Source organism: Phalaenopsis equestris, unplaced genomic scaffold, assembly GCF_001263595.1.
Source record: "Phalaenopsis equestris unplaced genomic scaffold, ASM126359v1 Scaffold000551, whole genome shotgun sequence".
NCBI lineage: Eukaryota > Viridiplantae > Streptophyta > Magnoliopsida > Asparagales > Orchidaceae > Phalaenopsis > Phalaenopsis equestris.
The window spans coordinates 184,030-207,590 of NW_018164991.1; the positions used below are offsets into that span (position 1 = coordinate 184,030).

Genomic DNA, 23,561 nt, shown 5'->3' on the forward strand with positions numbered 1-23,561 from the left:
TAACTGGAGATAAAGCTGGAGCTGAAAGAGTGAAACAGTCCCTAAAATCTTGAGGCAATGAAGGCTGCAGGACGACTCTGTACAAGGTATAAAAAGTACCATGGTAACCATAACATTTAGTGTCATAATGCCTATTGTTACCGCCACAATGATTCAATCATAATTCGTTTGTTTACTATTCAAAGCAGAAGGGACATACTTAAATTAATACAGTTCATTCCAGGAATTAGGGTACACTATGTAGCTGCTGCAAGTAGTACAAGCAGTTATGGCTTCTTAAACCATTTTAACTTATTCATTCAATAGTTAATGTGTTTGTTATGTGGGTGTAATATTTGCTGAAAGCTTATGTTTTGTTCACAGTTTCTTCAGCACCACGAAGATGAACTGTAGGTAAAAGGGTGTATATACTTTGTGTAAAACATTGAAAAGGCCAATGCTTAAATTTATGTGTCATATTGTACACAAAGAGTGCGTTATACTGGCAGATGGTGCGGTAACATCAAATCTCTTCACACAATTGGTGTTGAACACCGTTTGGCTATCAGAGCTCCAAGAAATTAAAAGTATTTTTCCATTGAAATGGAGTTATGTTTCTTAGCACCAAAAATGTCAATGCATTTTTAACATAAATTAAATGGCATTACGTGCACATTTCTTGGCTTATGGGGCATATAATATTTAGCATATTTTTAACACAAATTTAGTCTCTAGAAAGACATGATTGTTGTTGCTAAAGAATTGTTAACTTTAAAAATTTGATGTAATGAAGTATGCAACATCGTGCTACATTGTTTTTCCCTCGCAGGGAACTGATTTTAAATTCTCTTAAATATGATATCAAATCAATGGAGAAAATGATACCCACATTAATCATGACTATGATCCATGGTATGTGTTAAATTGCTGACCCTTATTCTGTGAGTTTTCTTTCTCATAAAGGAGCTGTGAGTACACGGATTGAAGTCTTACAAGTAAGCACATTGATTGGAGACCTCTGCCTTTCAATTAATCATATAATAGTCTTTTGATTATAATCTTCGTGCTCTCACTTCATTAGTTCTCTTTTATTATTTTTTTAAAAGTTGTCTTACAGAAATCTATAAATATGTACTTTGTTTGTACAAAATAACTTCTTTTTTTAGTTTTTCTTATGTTAGCTGAGGCTCTCCACTTACAACTTCTTTTTTGACATATTGAATTCTCCTCATCTATTTGTGATCTTTTCCAAGCTTGGATTTTCCACATAAAGTTTATGTTTTTTCTTTTATTTATTTTTATTATTAGTTGCATCAATTTTATAAAAAATGATATTAGAGACAATTTTTTATCTAAATGATGACAACAGTGAAATATGATATCACTCTTTTAAATTGTAACACCGGTCTTTCTTTTTGATAGGTTAAAATGCGAGCTTTCTTATCCAAATCGTCTTTGATTTAGATGTTGTAGAAGTTAATTATGATGAAAAAGAATTGACATTAATCTTGTTGTATGCAATATTTAGAGATAACATCTTGACGAGAGACACTTACTCTAGATGAAGATGTTTTATTTTCTTAATAGTAGATAAAACATTTTGTAAATGAACCTACTTAAGGAGAAAGTTTTGTCATTCATGATAAAACTTAAGAGAAGAGTCTAGTGTTGATACAAATAGTAGATTAAAATTCAGAATTAAGAATAAGATACACAATTCAAGTAGAAAATTAAAATTTTTTACGGTTTGAAATAATCTCCTATGTATTGGTATAAAAAATTTGACTCATTCTTGATTGTTCATGTGTTTAAGTGGAGCACCTATGATAATTGTGTTTACTTGATAGAGAATGATGATGGATCATTTAACTATTTGTTTTTATATATTGATGATATGTTGATAGTTGCTCATAATAAAAATGATATCATGAATTTAAAAACTCAACTTAGTAGTAAATATGAGATAAATGATTTGGGAGATGGAATAAAATATTTGACATACTTTGAAAAAGTTATGCATAAGTTCAATATGTAGAATATCAAATTTGTTAGTACTCTATTAGTTACGCATTTTAGAATCCAACAACTTTGTGTTCACAATCACATGAGATTGAGTATATTTCTTGAGTTTCATATTCTATTCTAGTGAGATCTCTTATATATGCTATGATATATTTTTGTCTTGACTTTTCATACGTAGCTAGCATAGTTAGCCAACACACGAGTAATGTGGGTAATGAGCATTGGAAAGAAATCTAGTAGATCTTTAGGTATCTATTTGGAATAAATGTTGTTTTTTTGTAGTTCGAGAAAACTACAAATAGAGTCATTGGTTATGCTAATTCCAATTTTGTTGGAGATTCTGATAAAAAGAAATCACTTATATGATAAGAGTTTACTATCGGTGGTTATGCGATTAACTGACAGGTCACTTTACAGGCATTAATGACACTATTTATAAATAAAGTTGAGTACATGATAATTATTGTTGCTTCCAAAAAAATTTTTTGGTTGAAAGGTTTATTTGAAGAGCTTAGTGAATATTTGAAGATTACCAAAATAATGTGTAAAAGTTAGAGTGCTATTTGTATCAGCAAATATCAAATATTCTATGATAGGATTAAGCTCATTGATATTCGTTACCACTTCTTTCTTGATGTTATAGCTCGTGCTAATATTGTTGAGGGGAAGATAGGTACCTTTGATAATCCTACAAATATGATGATTAAGGTACGCTTAATACAAAAGTTTGAGCTTTGCTCAAACTTGTTTGATATTCATTCATGTTGCTAGAGTGTTCTGGAAGGTGTGGAAAATGTTCTCTCGAAGATTAAATATTTATTTTATATTTCTTTTTAGAATTTGTATCAACGGGAAGATGGCCAAATTTGTGATCCAAATTCAATCGGTCTTGCTTATCTCATGAGCAAATTGTGAGCACATAGATTGAAGTCTTACAAGGAAACTATAAGCACAGGAATTAAAGACCCCTATCAGTTGATTAATTTTATAATAGCCTTTTGATACAATTCGTGTGTTCTTGTTTTATTGCCTTTTAATTATTTTCTATAAAAGAGGTCTTGCGAAAGTCTATAAAATACTTTCTTGTGTTATTTTTTTTTATTTCATTGTTCATTGCATTGATTTTATATCAATATGCTATTATTAAATCGTGTTCTTCACAATAAGCAGCAGTAAATATGAATATCATGCCTCTAATATTAAGTAATAGTGATATTTTTTAAGATTTTTTTTCTCCCATAATATCTAAATCTGTATTATTTATGAAACTCACACTCAATTCTTTTTTTTAAACTACTGAACTATGTTTCTTTAACAAACCCAAGTATTTTGTATTTACTTTCAATTTTTTGGGTGAGCAGTTGAAAATTTGATGCATCATGGTGTTAGCTATGTGAGTAATTTAGATTTGGGTGTCATGCATGAAAGCATCCTTTTTTCTTTATGTAGATAGTTAATGCCCCTCATAATAGCATGATTATGAACGAGTCTGAGAATATTCTTCCCATAAATGCCAGGAGAGTTGGGATTGTACGAAGTCTTAAATAAGAAAACTACCCTAAATTATGTACATTACTTCGGCTCTTCCTTTGGAAACACTTTTGGTTTTGTTTGTTAAGCAGCGTTTGTTTGTCCCACTGCTGTATAGATCCCATGTCATGCTTTGCCCAGGCATGGCCCACTATGTGACATTTCAGCGTATTTCTGCAGTGGATTGCAGCGAAATCTTGCCAAATAATCAGGGTGGTGTTCTGCTGCGCTACCAAACAACCAAACCCAAAGCTATTGCTTTCTATCTTGACACTCGTGCCTTTTCTTAAATTTCCGGTATGTTTGATATTGGAAATTACCAGCACTAAGAGTGATTTGTTATTGGCAGCCCATAAAACTAGAAAATGCCGTTTCTGAAGAAGAAATGCCGGTGAATGTGGCTTGACATTACTACACTTACCAGAGTGATATCTGCAAGTTCCACTGGTCATGGGTTCAAATTATTTGTAGTGTTTCTAGAAACTCCGTAAGCTCAAGCTTATCACTATGGCTCTGTTTGGGGCGGCGGCAGGGCTGCGGCGTGGCACCACGCCACTAGTTTTGGCTGTTTGGGGAGGAGGTGCCGCTGCGGCGTGCCACCATTTCCCCAACGCGGAAAGCGTCCACGGCTCTGTGTCCCAACTTTGCCTTCCTGCTTGTTACCCCTGTGCCTTCTTCGCGTTACCCCATCTGAAACAAATCCTGCCCAGATTCTCGTCCCCGCAGGCAATGAACTCCTCTCTCCTCTTCTCCGAAGGTCCTCCTTTCACGCAGCCCGGATTCTCACCCTCTCCTCCTCTTCTCCAAAGGTCGTCCTCCTCTCAAGCAGCCCAGATTCTCTTCATCGAAGCAGCGGTAAGAATTTTTTTTTTTTGGATGCTTTAGATATGTTATGCTTCTTTTGCCCGCCTGCCTTCTACCGACAGCTTCTCTCGGGCAAGCTCCGCCTCCCCATAACCGCTAGCAAAACCACTGCCGCCACCAAACAGAATCATAAAGAGAGATTGAGAGGGACACAAACCTCTTGATAGCCCCAAAGAGTAATGGCTGAATAAGTATCTATGGCTTCCTCCACTTGCAGACCGCAAAGCCTTCAATACATTCTTCTCAAAATCTTCTTTTGCCTACTCTTCTCAAATAATTTTTTGTGGTTTATCTTATTTCTTTGTTCTTCAAGCACCCACCATTCAACCATTTTTGGATTTGGTGGAGGAACCGTGGAGGAGCTAATACAACAAGACAGTTTTCTCCATTCATAATTTTGATTTCATAGCATTCAATGAAACGGATGTTCATGATGTTAATAGAGGTTTCATACTGTTGTTGAACTAAAATGAATTGTTACATTGTCATGCTCTTTGTTTTTTAATGCTGTGCTGTTTTTTGAAGGGTTTTTTGACTTATAGGTTATGAACTTGTGTTGCTGATTCAAATCTGATGTAAAAATAGTTAATGCATTCTTCTGATCCCGTTAGGCTGCAAATGAACCAATGCGCTCGATGAACAACTTGAGCTCATCTGCTTTATCCTCTACCAGCCTTTTTTTTTCATCATCTGCTGATTTCAGTTTATGCTTGATATGCATTTTTGGAGGCTTTGCAGTTTAGAAATTTGGTTCTCTGTGCACCTTTTTTTAATTTCCCCCCTCTTGTTTTGATCTTCGGTTATGGTGATTTCTAGATTTTATACTTTAAATGGATGAAGTTAGTCTAGACTGGTGAGATTTAGTTTTAAGTACTTAACCGTCAATGTTCAATCAAAGTTAAAATCTCAATAAGGAACAATCAAAGTTCTTAAAATTGAATTAATTGAATTACTGTTGATTGTTCCTTTAACTCAAAAGTAGGTTTAACCTAGTACATTTATAAGATTATATGTAGGGGCATTTATGGATTGGGTGGTATGTATGTAAATCTTTCTTATTGGTATTATGCTGAGGTTTTGTAGAAAGAACAACTCAATTTTAGCATTTTGCCAACTTTCAAAAAAATTAAAAAAGAAGAATTATTATAAAAGAAATTTAGTCATATATTCTAGAAAGGAACAATAGGTTTAGGGTTTTCTGTTGCCTGTAAGCCAAATGAATAATGCTCCGCCTTTGAGTTCTTTCTTTTAAATCTTTATGATCTTTCTGAAGTGCAACAACTGCTAATGACTTTATGCCTTTTTATTTCTTGTAGGAGAATCTATGCTGTGTAAAATAAGAACTTCTGTTACCTTTTTCTTGTAGTTAAATTAAATGTTTCAAATCAGATTTAGGCTGAATATTTGTTGTTTCACACTTACTAAAATGACGAATGACGAATGCACTCTGATAAGACTACCATTAGCTTTTACTACTATGATATAATCTGAAATTCTCTATTAGCTTATTTATAATTGCCTGACCGATAAAGTCGGTTCCAGATAGTTGGGGATAAGCTAGGCTATGATGATAATGATTTATTTGCCGGAGCTAAGCAGAATCTCCCTAAAGATAAATTTTTTGCTTACTATCAGCTAGATTAAGAAACTATTTATATCGGGTCTTCTTTGGCTTTCAAAAAGGCATTTGACTGTGTTTTCCATGAATTGATGATCCAGCTCTTGTAGCTGTCTTTAAATTCCATGCTGCACAATGTTCATTTTTATTATATGGCATCCACTCCGCTTTTTGGTTTTGATTCTGCTAGTGGTACCAGTTTATAAAGCAATGCTCAAGGAAATGCTTGCAGTCGAGCTTGTTTACTGTCCCTTATACTATCTGAAGAGTATCTAAATTTAATTTATAGTGTGTTTTCCCCTTTGCAGAAAATGCTTTATAACTTATATACAATAAAATGCAGGTCCACCCAAATGTTCCTTGCATGCTCTTTGCGCCAATATGCCCACATTCACTGTCAGATCTGTTATACTTCCTGATTCTGCACAACTTGAGTTGAAGGTTAGTCTCATCTTTGAATTTTTTCATTAATTTATTCAATTATGTTTATGTTTCTTCCCGTTTTGCTGGAATGACTGCATGTGGAAACAACTATTAGATGATTTTATTTAGAACTTTGTCATTGAAGTCAAGCTTGCGTTTCATGTTGTCTTGAAAGTTTGTTTTCTTGCTTTAATAGCGATGAATTTGCATTCTGCAAGACATCTTTCTACTAGGATTTTGATAATATAAATATCTATGTAATCCTTGCCTCTTATGTCATTTACTCTTTTTTTTTTAACACTCGATCTTTTACAGTATCAGAACATTGAATCTTTCTTAATCGCTTCACATTTTAATTCACATTTAAAATCACCAGATTCCAAAGGATGCATGGAGTAAAGCTTGGGTATCATTTGATGGGAAAAGGCAGCAGCTCTCTAGAGGAGATTCGGTTTGCATATGCATGAGCTGTTGGTTGCACAATTTAGTTCGATGCCTGAATTGGAATGAAAGGTTAGCTCAGAAGAAGTTGTGATTGTAGTGGCTCAACATGTCAAGGAGCTGTTCATATATTTGTACAAAATCCTAGAAGTTACGGGTAAAGGGTAAGCAAATCTACCCCTTCAGACTCTCAGCTGAAATTTAAATATGATTAGTTATGATTTGTATAAAAATTTAAAAAATAAGCATTTACTATATTAGTTAGTATACAAATATGTAAATAAGCCGAAGAACTTTTAATAATTCAGTGCTGCATTTTATCCAATATACAGAAACCACCTGTAAAGCAGCTTGTATTTCGGTTCAAACTTGTATGATACATGTGCATGCCAAATATTTGCATTGTTGAATTGAATATAGAGTGAAAGCAGGATTTGCTCTGAACAGTGAATAGGAGAATGATACGAGCAATATTTTTTTTTTCTTTAAAGGAGACTTTGGTATCCTTTTTGTCTCTTGGAAGTGGGATATATATCAACATATTCAAACAGCCGCAAGTTTTACATCGTCTTGGGTAATTATCGACTTGTGCCTATTTTTACATCAGTGGTTTGTTATTATTTATGTGACATGATCAGCATACTGGACATCCCTTGATCTTGATTTTGTAACACAGAATTGATGTTGTGTTATGCCATAGTTTACTGGGTATGTATTGCTTTGTGACTTAGGAGCAAACTGACGCATTGGTTTTGGATTCAATTAGTGCAGTTGTTGCCTGCCTCAGTCTTTTATTGGTGGCGTATTGAACACTTTAAGCCAAGCAAAGCAGTAACAATTGTTTTTTAATGATGACTCCGGTTTATTTGAGCTCTTAATAGCTTTTTAAATCACTTATTTGTTACCGAATTGTGCAATGATGTGTTCGAATCATGTTGGCTGATGTCAGTCGAACAAATTGTAGTTCATGCTACCTACCAAATCTCAAGAGGCTACAAACACTTTTATTCCATTCAATTAAATTGCGGACTTTGTCAGTTGGTTTCAATTCTTTTGTGAGTACCTGTAAGCGCATGGTATGATCTACTCAAAAACTTCGTACAGAAAAGATTAAAAATACTTATATAGATTTTATTTCACTGTTTTCAGGAAAGATGAGCTCCAAAAATTCAGGGACGTCACAAAAATTGCTATGCTACTGCGGACTAGAGACTTCTTTCTGAGGTCACGACAGACCCACTGCTACGGTCGCCACTTTTACAGATGCCCCCAAAAACTCACAGAATGGTGTGACTTCTTCCGATGGGCTAATGATCAGGTCGATTTCACTGCTGAAAGTGATAACGAATTGATAGCATCATTGGAGGACAGTTTAGAACGAGACATCCATCGCCTTTATGTTAAAAATAATATCATCATTATTTTACTTGTAATTTTATTAATTTTTTTTTTTGTAGCACTTTTGGTACTCATTGTTAAGTGAGTGGCGTATTATGTTTTGAAATGAGTTTCTGTTTCTGAAATATTAAATATATGGGTGTCACAGTTTTGTTACAAACAAATTTACTGAATAGAGGCAGAATAGTCAATTTTCCAGAAACAGTTGCCCCACAGTTGCAACAAACAGACAGACAGCTTCCCCACAGTAGCTTTCTCGCAGCAGCATCCTGAAGCAGTGCAGCTACGGTTGAAAAACCGAGAAACTACATCTGCGCCAAACTGAGCCTATGTTTATCTTTAGTGTTATCTATTGGTTATAGCTTTCTACTGCTGAATGCTTCTCATGGTGAAATGGGTAATGAACCAGAAAGATATAAGTTACTTGTTTTGACTTTTTTAGACTGAACCTCACTTTAGTTTGAGAACCAGTTTTAACAGTCCCATTCTTCTGCAGTCTTCAAAGATCTCGTCTTGGCTGGCTCTGTTCTGCGCACAAATGAAGCAGCATTTTGACGAGACATAAAACACTGCCCACAGTTTTGACAGCCTTGCTGATCTACATTTTTTATTCAATGCAAACCTTCCTGCGCTTCTTTATAACGCAGGTAATTTAAATTTTTCTGCTTGTAGACCTCTTGCAAAAACCACTGTCAATTTTTATTCCACTGAATTTTAGCAGCTCGTTTTAGTTTAATACGGAACCACTAAACCAGCTTGGTGTATTCATTAATTGCCGACAAACAAGGAAAGAAGATGAAACTGTGGAAGGACACATTCCAATTATCAGAGAAGGAACTGATAGTAATTAAATCACACGACTATTCATTCTATCTGCTCCATGTTAAGAGATGTGGCCCACACTACATAAAGATATGTAGGCGAATCAATAACTCTAGAGTATATCAATAGATTTGGGGAACTTAAAATTTGGATTAGAGAATACATTAGTGGAGGTATAAATGAGCTAAGTTTGACCGAACTTAGTTGTTCCACTTGGATCGTTATGCTTCAAAAAATTTTATTTTAGTTCAGTTCACTATTATCGAGCTGAATAAGGGATGTTGACGAATATAAACTCTACTTTAAAGTCATAAAAAAATTGTTGATTTGATATGTTGATTATACTATTACGCTTATATCCATGCAAATATAAATGTATAAATGTTAGAAAATATAATCTCAGACTTTTAATCACATAGCAGTATATCTACGAATATTTCAATGAATACACACACACACACACACACACACACACACACTATCCTTAAAATTAAAAGGTTGAAATGGAACCACATCCTCCTTATTGCTCTTATTGTATTATGTTTGGTCATAACTCTACTATTTGCTATCATTTGCATCCTCATCTAAGGCTGAATATCACTAAAAAAACAACTACCTATTATCCCTGTCGAGAAGATGCAACCCGATCCTCTTCCTAACACCACAGTTTCTGAGGAAGAACAACATACTACAGCTACAAATCCAGTTGTGCTTATAGCACCAACTGTTATTGAAGAAGACTCACTTACATGCAAAGACACACGAGAGTGCTCCTTTGATCTAATAACAGATAAACCGATACAACATGTAGATGCTTCTAATGTTCAACAATCTGCACATCTCCAACACACATTAGATCAAAATCAAGGGAGCCAATCTTCGGAAGAGGAATGACAGGTCTATTCCAGGAGGAAGAAGAAGAATGGAGGCCGACTCCAGCTCGGGAACATATTGGATGATACATTGGTTACTACTGACAATGACAATCATCTTATCAATTTATTAGCTTGTTCCTTTCCGCGAACCAGAGACAGAGGCAAAACCAAATTGAGTTGCTCTCTAGCCACCTGATATTATGTATTTCAGCTTTTTTAGGATTTTTCTTTATGTCTCTAATGTATTTTTTAGTATTTTCTAGTTTTGAAACCCCTTTTAGTTTTGGTGTGGGTAGGGTGCCATGTTTGGGCCCTCCAACACATTGTATCTGTATCTTTCCTACGATTAGACAAACAAATAAAACTTTTGGACAGCTCTATGCGTGGCCTTCACTAGACTCTGCTGAAGTGATCTCCAGGCAATTAATACCTTTTTTCTTTAGCTAATTAAGTAAATTGGAATGAAATTTTATTAAACTACCATTGCTGATTTTTACCCTTGAGAAATAGTTAGATTTTCTCTTTTTTATTTTACTTTATTTATATTTTTTTGCTTTGTTGCATGAAAATGTTTCAGTATGAACATCATATTATTGTCTCTTTTTAAATCTGTTGTGGTGCTCAAATGAGTATGCATTGGTATTAGTTTGAAAATTAGTGAAGAATTTTAAGGATTGGATTCGAGTGCACGGAGAAAAAAGAATAGTGGCCTGTTGCATTATTTTTACTTTTTATAGTTAATTATTGATGCGTAGTTTTGCTTCATCTGTTTCGATTTATATGCATGTGAAAGAGGAATTTTCATTGCCTCAGGACTCCGCAGGGTGAGTTGCTTGCAGAGTCCAATGAGTGGAGTACAAGTGGAATTGGGTCCCACAACATTTAAAAATTAAAAAAGAAGCTTGGCCCGACCCGAATCACGCGAGAAATTTAATATGTGCGTTTATCGTGAACCCGACCCAAATTAAATCCCGAAACAGACAAAAAGTTAGATCCGGCGTTTTTGGAGCCTTTCGTCGGTTCGCATTCGGCTTCTTCCTCCGGCTTCAGGCTTCTTCATCCTTCGGCTTTTCCTCCTTCCTCCTTCCTCCTTCCTCCTTCGGCATTCGGCTTCTTCCTCCTTCGGCATTCGGCTTCTTCCTCCTTCGGCATTTGGCTTCTTAATCCTTCGGCTTCAAGCCTCTTCATTCTTCGGCATCGGCCCTTCGGCCGGCGGCTTAGCTTCGGCGGCAGTGGTTCTCCATTCAAACGGCTGGTGGTGGTACTTCATTCGGTTTTGACTCTGGAAACAGAAGGTAGGTTATGCAATACTCATTCCAAATATTTGTGCTTAGTCGTTTCATTGCAACAACTAGTGATTTATTTTCTTTCTCATTTTAGCACACAAAATGGAAGGTCGCAAGAGAACAGAAGAACCTAGCGGTCTCCCGAAGTCATTGAGGTAACTACATTGTTTATTTTAAAATAAAAGTTAAAGTTTTAGTTGTTTTATTGTAGTATTATAGTGGTGTTGTAGTCGTATTATTGTGTGATATTGTGTGTTATAAAGGTGTTATTGTTGTGTTATGATTTTTGGAGATGTGTTATAATGTGTTATTGTGTGTTATAATTGTGTGTGTTATTGTGTGTATTGTGTGTTATAATTGTGTTATAGTTGTGTTATTGTGTGTTATAGATGTGTTATTGTGTGTTATTGTTGTGTTGTGTTAATATAATGGTGTTATAGATGTGTTATTTTGTATTATTGTTGTGCTATGTTATTAGAATTGTGTCATAGATGTGTTATATATGTGTTATGATGTGTTTTAGTGTGTTATTGTTGTGTTATAGTAGTGTTACTGGCGTAACACAAGCATAACACAATCATAACACAATCATAACACATTCATAACACACTATAACACAACATTAACACAACAGTAACACGAGAATACCACAACAATACAACAATAAACCAACAATAAACAACAATAACAGAACAGTAACACAATTATATTACAACAGTAATACAATAGTAACACATTATAACACAACAATAATACAATGATAACATCACCGTAACACAACAATAACACATAATTACTCATCTGTAACACAACAAAAACTGAACAATTGCATTCATATAACACATAAATAACACATATGTAACACTTCAATAACACATTTAACACTACAATAACACATATGTAACCTGGCAAAAACTTCTAATAATAACATTTGAATCATTTTTAAAATTGTGGATGAAGATTGTTATCTATAAAATAATATTTTCTTATGTTTTCTTTTGTAGGTATATGAATGCAAGAACGTTCAATTGTAGATGTCGTCCTTCCGTAGTGAGGAGTGCACTCGATACTGTTAGATACACTGCACCTGAGAAAATAATGACTTTTTTAAGAGAAATAAATATGAGTCAGTTTTTTGACATGCCTCACTATCCCCAAGACAATGTGTTGACTCTACATATCATGGAATTCTGGAATAAAGAAAGAAGAGCTTTTGTGATGGGTGGGAAGTTGGTAAAATTCCACGCCGACCATGTGGCGCTTTTGTTAGGCATGCCCAACAGCGGAGAATCTAATAGTTGGAGGAAAAATCCGTCATCTCATGTAGATTCGAGAGCAATAAAGGAAGATGTCATGAGAGTCTTCCACTTCTTTTGAGAAACTATTTTTTAAGTTCTTACTGACAAATTTATTCTTTCCCTCGAGCAATTTCGGTGTACCTACAAGTCTTTATGCATTTGGAGAGAACGTACAGACCTTCTCTTCGTTTAACTGACGGTATGTTTGTATGCAAATTCATGAAAATTTTGATGTTGTCACATGCACAAGATATTGATTGGACCCTTTATCTTAACTGACAACAAGAAATGGTGAGATTTACAACTGCATTTGTATGTGGTCCAAGAATCTAAACGCTTAAATAAATATGTGCTTATGGTTTTATTACACTTGATGTTACTTATGCTTAAATATGTGAATTTGTTTATGCCATTTGCTTATGGTTAAATATGTGCTTATAGGTTATAAAGTCATATAATTCGTTTGAAACTTGAATTTTGAAACTTTAAGCAACATTATTTCGCTATAACACTTGAATTTTACAGTATAACACTTATATTTTTAAAATGACAGGTCATTAAGTCATATAATTCGGTATAACACAAGATTTTGAAATTTTCATCAACAATATTTCGTTATAACACTTAAACTTTACGGTGTAACGCTTATATTTTGAAATTTTCAGGTTATAAAATCATATAACACGATAAAATTTAAAATAACGCGTCAATAATTAATTATAACACATGTATTCTCAATATAACGAATATATATCGCAGTATAACACGATTATTTTATATTTTGAACTTTATTTATATTTGAGTATTTTAAGAAGTAACAATTTTATTATATAACTTATATTTGAGTATTTATTTGAGTATTTTAAGAAGTAACAATTTTATTATATAACACTTAAATTTTGAAATTTTTCGGATTATAAAGTCATATAACATGATAAAATTGAATTTTGAACTCGTTATAACAACCTAAACTCGTTATAACACTTGAATTTTGAACAATAACACAATAATATTGCGATATAACACTTAAATTTTGATAAATAACATGTCAATAATTCGTAATAACACATGTATTCTCAATATAACGTGTATATATTGCAGTATAATACGATTATTTAAAAAATAATGCGGTTTAATTGAAGTATAACACAAAATTTTCGATAAATAACGCATTATTATATACCGTGACGGTGGAATAACACATATATACATTATATTACGGTAGTACAACACATGAGGAATATTTCCCATGTGTTACACCACGGTAACACATGGGGAATATTCCCCATTGTTATGCCTCAGCGGAATAACACGTCTATGTGATTACAATGGTATAACACTATAACACATGAGGAATATTCCTCATATGTTAATATCCCTCATGTATTATACCTCAGCGGAATAATAAGGGGATGCGTTATTGGCGGCGGAATAACACTTTTTTGCGTTATAGCCAGTGGTTTAACCGCAAAATTAGGTAAATATATAAATTAAGTATAAATTTATAAAAGTAATATATCGATTTATATAAGTAATTTATAAGTTAAGTAATATAACACAAGATTTTCGATAAATAACACGTTAACGCGTTATTTGACGGCAGAATAACACGTCTAAGTGTTATATTATGTTGGTATGACACATGGGGAATATTCCCCATGTGTTACACCGCGGTAACACATGGGGAATATACCTCAGCGGAATAACAAGGGGACGCGTTATTGGCGGCGGAATAACACGTTTTTGGGTTATAGGCGACGGTTTAACCGCAAAATTAGGTAAATTTATAAATTAAGTATAAATTTATAAAAGTAATATATCAATTTATATAAGTAATGTATAAATTAAGTAATATACCACGGTATATGTGTGTTATTATATATATTAAGTAATATATGTAATAAATTAAGTATAAATTTATAAATTTTTATAATTAATAAATCTAATATTAATAAAACCGCAAAATTAAGTTATATACGACATCAACATTATTAAATTTGTAATATATCAATTTATATAAATTAAGTATTAAACACAGAAGTGCGTTATTGAATTAGCAATATAACAACTTATATTAGTTACGTGATAACATGGACTCGATAATATTACAAATAATACAAATATATGAAATACATGAACTCGATAATGTTACAAATAATACAAATATATGAAATATATGGACTCGATAATATTACAAATATAAATCACTTATTGAATCCATCAACAGTTGGGTATATCCTTGTGTTGGTTGCAATGCATCATATCCCTGAAGAAATTGAGATATTAAAATGAATTATAAATGCTAATGCCACCGACCTTTATGTTATATGATACCGAGTTACAGTTATATACCTGACTGAGATAATCTGGCATTTCAAATAAATTTGCCTTGAATGGTATATCGAGATCTTGGTTTGTTGATGCTTCTTGATGTTTCCCTGTATACAATGATTTAGGTTAGAGAAAGAAAATCATACAATAATTAAAATATCTTATAATATTGAAATATATATTTTTTGGTCTCTTATTCTTCTCCCAATACCCTTTCCACCTAGACGTAGAAACTCATTTCGGCCTCATTTTTGCCGGGTCATCCAAATTGACTTGGGCATTTGGCGTTTTTGTCTTCTTTAATTTTTTATTTGTTTGAGATGGTTTTCCATCTAATGCATCATCAATATTTGTAGATAGATGTTTTGAATGTTTCTCAAAGCATCTGCTCGTTGTTTCATTTCCCTGTGTTTTATTAATGAGTTGGTATGCAAATTTGTGAGTGTGAGCGAAATAGTAGATCATTTGCTGAACTGATGCACTTTTGGGATTCCTTCATATGTTCGTAGTCAATGTTGTTATACATGTTCTTTTTAGCGTGAACAGACCATCACATTAAGAAATATTTCTGGGGAATTAGTTTTATTTGCGCCACATTAAGCACATAAAGTGAGTGAGAACATAATATCCCCATCATTTCAAACTTTTTGCAAGTCAAGTTTCACAATCCAGTGTTGTTTGCTCCTTGGTTATCCAAATTCCTTACAATATATTCCAAGTCTATTCTTTCCCTTCTTTCTTTTTAAATAAAATTGTATGTATTTTTTTTCGTGCATTCTAGGTTCTCCACCCCCCGACCTTCGTGGCCATAAAGTTATATGCATATGTTGCTCTAATCCCTGCTCTTGTCATTGATCTAAGAAAATCTGCATTTAACTCACTTATCTTTCTGCTAGAACGCAAAAGATGTTTATCACCGCTTTCGGCAAGAGGGTGGTTATGACTTTCAATGAATTTCTTAAGAGTCCAATTTCCTTCAACATCGATGACATATCTAACCATGACTTGACATCTAGTCCTCGTGTCAGCTTTTCTAAACTTTACAGTATCTGTCAGGCTTGACTCCTTGTGGTCAGCCTTTCCGCAAATAAAATCTTTAGTTTTAATCTTCTTCGAGTTTGGCCAATAGCTGCTATGATCCTTTCTAACAGAAAAGCCTACATGATATGCATAAGCACAGTAGCATTCATATGCTTCTTGATCATTGTGCACAGCGGCACGAAGAAACGTCTCTGCGATTGGATCATTGCACTGCACATCACCATCCCATTTTAAAAATAGTCAGATAGATACAAGACAAACAATAACAACACAATAAAAATACTAAAACTATACAATAACATCACCATAACACTACAAAAACTATACAATAACATTACCACAATAGTACAACACTGACACAACTACAATAATTCAATCCATAAACAAACAAACAACTGTAACACTAGAAAAAATAAACAATAACATCACATAACACCTCAGTAACACGACAAAAATACCTAAATAATACAACAATAACACTACTAAAACTCCGCTTAATTAATTTATTTTACTTTCTGCTGTGGTGGGTCCCAGAATTCCACGTGACGAGCTTGCATTCGACTCCACTTGCAGCTCTGCTGCGGTCTCAGGATGAAATAAGCGCTCGTGAAAGAGAGGGAGTACAGGCTACAGGTGGTTGGAAGCTGAATTATTGGGCCAAGTGGATGGCAGGCTATCAAATAATTTGATCATAACATAATTTATTGCTTCCACGCTTGATTTAGTAAAGCTTGAACTTAATGGCTGAATAAAGGGTGCACATCAGAAAGAATACGAATAGATGCTGAAACTTGTTCCGTTGTATTTGAATTACAGTAAAAAAGAAATTAGCCCATTATTCTTGAGAAAATTAATAATTAATTTGTGCTTTTTCCTACCATTTTGAAAAATTTACAATGAAACTAATAAATGGGAATGCATAATGCAGGGGCAAATCAGATCAACTTGAATAATACATAACCATAATGAGAAAAGCTTTGCTTAAAACCCCAAAATAATATACTATCATGAAATTAATAGAGTTGGCTTTTAAACAGCCTGGAGAAAGTTGCGGCATGTACCAACCATTCAGTATTCACTTAGAAACTTGATTTGGAAATAAGTAAGTTTAATGAGATTTCTTCACTTCTGGATTTTTATTTTTATTTCCTTATAGAGAATCAGGAAAACAGCCTAACCTGCTTGCACCGGGTGATCGCTGCTCTTAGGAAAAAACCCTAATTCTCTTGCATCGGTGTTCGCTACTCTCAGGAATAGCAAACTTCTATTCTCAGGGCACGTTTAAGGCTGGGATCTGCGGCTGTATAAGGTGTTTTTCTTACTGTTTTTCAAGACAAGTCAAATTTTATGGATTCCATGATGTATCTTCATGGCTAGGGCTTCATAGGTTTAGACTAGTAATTAGAGGTCCTTCTTGTTTCTGTTATACTCTTTAGACGTCAGGACTCTTGGAAGATATTGAAGATTTCGTTGTATGTAGAAAAGGTTGACTGGCAAGTTTTAGTACTGAGTAGGATTCATTGTTTGTGTGAGTTTGTGTGGGGTCAAGAGTCTCTTGTATTATACGTCATGATTATGACTTCTTTAGTTTTAGTGGTTCTAATTCTATCTCCATTCCCTTAGACATATATTTCCTTAAAGCCAAATCACACGTCTCAGGGCTTTTTGCTTTCTGTCTTTTATTTTTTTTCGTGTCACATTCTTTATTATAATCACACTCTCGCTTCAAATCATTTAGTGCCTAAACTAATATTAGAGTTGGTTTTGGAGATTCATTTCATGAATGACCCATAAGTAACTCTTGATCATTACAATTTAATGTTTTGGAAAATATTTAGTCTAATGGTTGTATATTATGAAGATTGATATTATGTAACTTAATTTGAGATCTAATTACGTGATCTTTTCTATATTAGGAAGGTTGTTATTAGCTAATTAGAGGAGATCAAATTATTTGAACTTTTCACATTAGAAATATTTCTAATTTGTATGTCATACTTCTCTCTTCATTATGGAAGAGATTAGAGTTGATTTTTGTGTCAGAGTTGTAGCTCTATTTCAACAGTTTTTTCCTCTCTCGCTATTGATAGTGGAATAACCACTTGTTGATTATTTGTTTGTTGTGTGATTTTGTTTTTCACATTATTTTGAATAATAATTTGTTATCAAACAGATTGATGTGATTCAAATAATAAGCGGCTATAATTCTGGCAAAGTTACTGACACAAGACAGAGAGATCAGAGCAAGTTAGTTTACGAGGTATGATGAAACCATGAATAATATTATGTTGTTAGGTACTTCAACATCTACCATGATTGTGAAAAAGACGTCAATTTATCAAATGGTTACACATCTCATCAAAATTGTTGTAATGAGATTTAATAGCAAATGAAACTTTGTTTTGTGGAGATGTGAGATAATGGATGTGTTGTGTTATTTGATTATGGAGAAAGTTCTTGATAATGATAAACATCGTCAAAAAGAGATTACTTAAAGATGAATCAGAGTGCTTGTGGGTTGATACAAAATTACTTATCTCAGGAGATCAAATATGAGACGATGATGATGACTTCTGTAGGAAAATAGTCAAAAGTTAGAGAAAAAAATCTCGCGAAGAATATGGATAATTTTCTTCATATGAAGCGTCATCTCTATAAGCTTAAGATGAGATGTGTGGCTACTATTGACGAGCACTTGAATTATTTTATAAAATTTTTGTTAGATCTGTTAAATTTGAAAGAGGAGGTTAGAGTTGAAGACACGACACTTCTTTTAATTCAAGACTTTCCTATGAATTAGTTGATGAGCACTTGAAAGAGGAAGAGGTCTTGAATTATGATGAGTTGACTACGATCTTGTTAAATCATGAGTTCTGTCGAAGGGACAAAGAGCCTGCAAAGATGGAGTCGGTTGAGATGCTTACACTCTAACATGATAGATCTGAGAAGAAGAAGAATTGGGCAAAGAATGGTGGCATTGACGATACTTCTCAAAAGCAGGAGGTCTTGTGGAAGCAACCTTCAATAAAATTAGCGTGTTTTTTGTTTAGAGACTATTCATTGAAAGAAAGATTGTTTGAAGTTGAAGGAGAAAGGGAAGAGAGTTTCCTATGATGTGAAAGCTAATCTTTTTATGCAGAGGTGTGACGAGGATTCAAATATATCATTATTTGTAATTTCCCACAATTTATATACAGGTGATTCATGTTGAATTCTAGAAATAGGTGTTATCTATCACATTTGCCTCCATTGGGAGTAGTTTGATAGAGGTTTAGTGACTATAATAAACAATTAAGCTTGTCATACTATTGATGTAGAGAGCTTTTTTATCATGATGCATTATGGTATTGTGAGGGGGTTGACTGATGTTATATATGTTCTGGATATTAAAAAGAATTCATTATCAGTTAAGGCATTAAAGACCAATGGCTGCGAGGTAGATATTGAGGCATGAGTTCTAAGGTTATGTTCTGGTGCACTAATTTTATGAAGGGAGTTCTACATCAAAACTTTTACTATTTTTAGGATAGTATAGTGATTGGATTTGTTGTTGTTTGCTCATGATTCTTCTGATACCACTTTATTGTAGCTTATGCGGCTAACTCATGCTGGAGAGGCTTCACTTTAGGCTTTGGTAAAATAAAAATTGATAAAAGGAGAGAGCACTTGCAAGTTCAATTTCTATAAATATTTTGTTTAACAATAAGCACGAGATTCTTTTGGTACTATCATTGATAACACAGGGTATTTTAGGGTATATTTACACAGATGTTTGCGGTCTAATGAAAATGACATCATTTAACAGACGGAGATACTTTGTCTCTTTCATCGATGATTTCTTCAGCTATGTTTTGATGTACACCATGAGGCGCAAAAGCGATGTGTTAGAGATTTTTATAAATTGGAGGAAGTGGATTGAGACTCATACTGATAATAAGATATGGTGTATCATATTCGATAATGAGGGTGAATACACATAGGACATGTTCTTACAATAGTGTCAGAGAGTTAGGATAGAGTATCACTTTAATGTTCAAGAGAAACTGCAACAAAATGGTATAACAGAGTGAACGAGCTACACTTTGATGTAGAAAGTTCAGTATATGTTGTCCATTGTTATGTTCGAGTCTATTGGGCCAATGCCATAGATTGTGCTAGTCACTTGGTGAACTGTCTGTCTTCTTAGCTATTGGAAAGAAGACCCCAAAAGGAAATATGATTAGTGCATCCTTCTAGAGATTATAAGCACATGAAAGTGTTTGGGTGTTTGGCTTACTGTCACGAGTAGAATTATATATTGGCCGCAAGCACAGAAAACGATCTTCATTGGCTTTAGGCATATTGTCAAGGGCTTCAAACTTTATGATCAAACAAGTAAGAAGATTGTCATTAAAAGGAATATTATATTTGAAGAGGCAAGCGTGTTGAAGCATCGAGACTTGATGTATGTGGAGAGTTTCTTCAGACCACATATATGCAACAGAAGTTGGAGTCTGATGCAATTCTATTTGTTTCATGAGTTCATTCAGTCATACTGAGATACTTAATTTTATTGCATCTTAGAAGGTACCTATAGATAAAGCTCAGGAGGAATTAAAGAAATGCCGAGGATGATGTCCCTAGGAATCTATTACTACAAGCAGGTTCAAACACTAGAATTTACCAAAATTAGCTTGGTTGGGGGAATCATATTTTATTTGCACTTTCGGCTACAAAGGCTAAAATTACTTGTCACTATAAGGAATTGGCGGAGAGCCCAAAAGGGCAATAGATGAAGAGATGGTGTTTCTTTGGAATAATGCTACATGGAGGTTGCTGAAGCATTCTCTAGGAAGGAAACCCATTGGGTTTAAATGGGCGTATGCAAAGAAGAATCTAATGAAGCTCAGGTGTAGTACATGACTAAGTTAGTGCCAAAAGACTTTATGCAAAGAATTCATGGAGCTCAGGTGTAGTACATGACTAAGTTAGTGGTCAAAGACTTTGTGCAACGAGAAGAGATTGATTAAAATAAGATGTTTTCCATAGTTGTAACGCATCCCTCGATCCATATTCTCTTAGCACTTATAACACAATAGTCTGATTTTGGAGCAACTTGGTGTGAAGACTTTGTTTCTACTTAGGAAATTGAGGAGATTTATGTGTTACAGTCGTTTGGATATGGAGCCTCAAAAGACTTAGTTTGCATACTGGATAAGTTTTTATATGGGCTAAAATAGTCATAACGACAGTGATATAAGAAGTTTGATCAGTTCATGATGGGATATGAGTACGCGAGCCAATACGATCATTATGCATATTTTAAGAAGTCGATTAATGGCGAGTTCATCTATTCGCTTTTTTATTATGGTGACATGATTACATTTGCCAGACAGACCGAGATTAATGGATGAATAAGCAAAAATCCAAATATTTCGAGATGGAGCTGGGTGAAGCTCACAATATTTTTTGAATGAAGATTCTTAAGGACAAGAGAGTTGAAAATATTTGGCTCTCATAAGGAGTATATATTTGGAAGGTGTTGAAAAAGTTTAGGGTTGATGACTCAAGTAAGGTGGTGAGTTTACTCATTATATCTTACTTTCAGTTGAGTTCAGATTAGTATCATAGAAATGATTATGAGAATAAATGTATGTGATCAGTTTCTTATGTTAGTACATTTGAATGTCTGATGTATGCCATGGTTTGTACTATAGCATATATTGCATAAGAGGTTGGTGTTGTGAGTAAGTTCATGCATGATCTGGGAAGGGGCATGCTTTGAAGTGCATTCTGAGGCATTTGAAGGATACAATTGATGTCAGTTTGGTGTTTAAAAGACAATCATTTATGTATAGGCAAAACACTAATTCATATTATGCATATGATATAGATATGTGTAGGTCCACAACTTGCTATTTATTCATATTGGTAGGAGGTCCAGTCAGTTGGAGATCGGTTCTCCTGTCTACTTTTGTTTTGTCTACTTTGAATGCTGAGTAAATGACAGCCATTCAGTTAATGAAGGAAGCGATATGATTGCAGGGCTTACTACATGCCTTGGGAGTTCAACAAGAGTATTTAATGACATTATGTGATAATCAGAGCGTGATATTCTTAACCACAAATTCATTTCATCATGTTCGTACTTAGCACATTGATGTGACATACCATCTTGTTTTGGACTTGAATGATAATGACAACATTCTCTTGAAGAAGATAGATATGAAGGAGAATGCAACAGGCGTTCTCATAAAGGTACCAGTCCAAAAGTTCACATACTATAGGAGTTTGTGAATATCAAGCTCATGATTAATTGCCCATTCTAACATATTGAAGAACTACATGAGGTTAATCCCCTTGTGAGAGGGTACGTAAACAATCATCTTGGTGCGATTGTTTTGGTATTGGAGCTCATTTTGGTCATCTCCCACTTATCTTGGAGTGATAGATGAGGTGAAAATTGTTATGAAAATATGAAATCTAATGGTTGTATATTAGAAAGTGTGTAAATTAAAAGGTTGATATTAGGTAACCTAATTAGAAGATATCTAATTGCTTTATCTTTTCTATCTAATTATGTGATGTTTCTATATTAAAGAAATTAATATTAGGTAACGTATATAGATAAGATCTAATTATAGGATCTTATCTATATAATAAATATTTCTAATTTGTAGACCCTCACCCTCTCTTATTTTGAGAAGGGATCACGTGTATTTTTTGTGTGTGAAGTTGTAACCGTATTTCTGTCATATTTATCTCTCTCCTCAACTGTTGAGAGTGGAATAACTCCTCATTATGGATAATAGCCAGATTTGTGTCAAACCACGTAAATTGCACCGTCTTTGATTTTTTTTGCTTGCAATGTAATTTTATTTTCTGTATTATTTTGCACAACATATACGCCTACAGTATGAACCTAAAATGGATTTAACAAGCTTTTAGTAAATTTTTATTGATATTTTACAATGATATATCAATCAGCAAGAAGTACCTTAAGTGCCGTTTCTTGTTGTGTAAAATTTCTCCTTATCATTTTACATCTTGTCGTACATTGGGCAATAGTTTCTTTCTTAAATTTAGTATTATTTCTCGGATAACATGAAAACTACATTTTTTGCTTTCAATTCTATTGGTTAGAACAACCTTATTTAATTTTCCTTTTGATTTGCTGTAAATAGCAATTGATTTCTGTTTTAAATTAAATCCAATAGTAATGGAAATAATGTGAATCTACCTTAGCTAACGGATGCAAGCACCTCAATGAAGGGATACTAGTAACAATGTTGGAATCAACGCCAATAGCGATGAATACACCTTCAACTCTATAATACTCATATAGAGTTGCGGTCTAATATAATGTGCAATGATTCTGCATGTGCCTTATTTGATATGTGAATTAGTATGTGTATATTGACTTCATTTTTATGTATGATTGGTCTTTTGGGAACTCTAATATAAGTATCATATTTGAATTCAAGGATTTTGCTTTTCACATGATATTATATATTATTGTACATATAATTAAATTGACAACTGTTGTACACATGAACTATGGTGCAGTTTAATTGTTATAGCCCTGCATGATTGTAATATCTTGAGTTACTTGGTGACAAAATTTACAAAGATTTTTTGCAGTTTATTTCTGAAT

At 33.7% G+C, this 23,561-nt stretch overlaps 1 long non-coding RNA gene across 3 annotated transcripts in view; it reads left to right on the forward strand.

Moving 5' to 3' along the window:
- Positions 1–6: 6 nt before the first annotated feature.
- Positions 7–23,561, forward strand: part of LOC110029115 — a 47,718-nt gene continuing 24,163 nt past the window's right edge. The window contains exons 1-6 of one of the 3 annotated variants that reach the window (XR_002294488.1): positions 7–86; positions 809–974; positions 6,357–6,454; positions 6,813–7,041; positions 8,027–8,672; positions 8,772–8,922. This is a non-coding gene — a long non-coding RNA (uncharacterized LOC110029115). Of the gene's footprint in view, positions 87–808; positions 975–6,321; positions 6,455–6,812; positions 7,042–8,026; positions 8,673–8,771; positions 8,923–23,561 lie in introns of all 3 variants that reach the window. The other 2 variants (XR_002294487.1, XR_002294486.1) reach the window with 2 other exon arrangements.